We start from the raw sequence: 597 nt of genomic DNA on the forward strand, positions 1-597 counted from the left end.
CAGGCAGCAGTGTTATCAGCTGATAACACCACCAGACAAACACGAGATGCAGTGATGCTATTCCCCAAACTGAGCACCTTTAAAAGCTTCCTGGCTCAAACTGTGGGGTTCTTATCCCCAGCTTCAAACTCTATCACCACCAACGCAACTCTCCTCAACAGTGGTGACACTCCCGCTCACTTCCACGTCTTCCTCTATTTCCATTTCCTCGTCTTCTCAGCGTGTCTCCAACTTTTCTTATAGGAGCCTCCAACCTTTTTGGAAGGATTGACTGTACTGTACATGATGTGACGAGCACAAATGAATGTAAACAAGCTTGAATTTGAGAGACAATTTAGGTCATAGCTGGATTAACACTGATGTATGATTTGTTTCTGGTGACGACGAGGAATTAAGTAGTAAGGTTAAAGGGATTAAACCAGGCATCCAGGGTCCTTACAGCTGTCTCCAGGACAAATCATCAGCAGAAACAACAACAATGCTTGGCTGAAAAACTTTTGCTTCACTGAAAAGTCAACTACAAGACCCAGAAAGCATTGTTTTTGTGCATAGAATGAATAAAAGAGATTTACAATTTTGTGCAGGAATGTGAAAAAT

The 597-nt window shown here is 42.2% G+C and overlaps 1 protein-coding gene and 1 long non-coding RNA gene across 2 annotated transcripts in view; both read left to right on the top strand.

Moving 5' to 3' along the window:
• LOC116703247 (transmembrane protease serine 9-like) overlaps window positions 1–597 on the top strand; it is a gene marked incomplete in the record, with an annotated part of 81,409 nt that overhangs the window by 10,405 nt on the left and 70,407 nt on the right.
• The window catches only part of LOC116702571 (uncharacterized), a 22,357-nt gene that overhangs the window by 6,209 nt on the left and 15,551 nt on the right, over window positions 1–597 (top strand). The window lies entirely within an intron of this gene.

Source organism: Etheostoma spectabile, chromosome 15 (assembly GCF_008692095.1).
Source record: "Etheostoma spectabile isolate EspeVRDwgs_2016 chromosome 15, UIUC_Espe_1.0, whole genome shotgun sequence".
In the NCBI taxonomy this organism is placed as follows: Eukaryota; Metazoa; Chordata; class Actinopteri; order Perciformes; family Percidae; genus Etheostoma; species Etheostoma spectabile.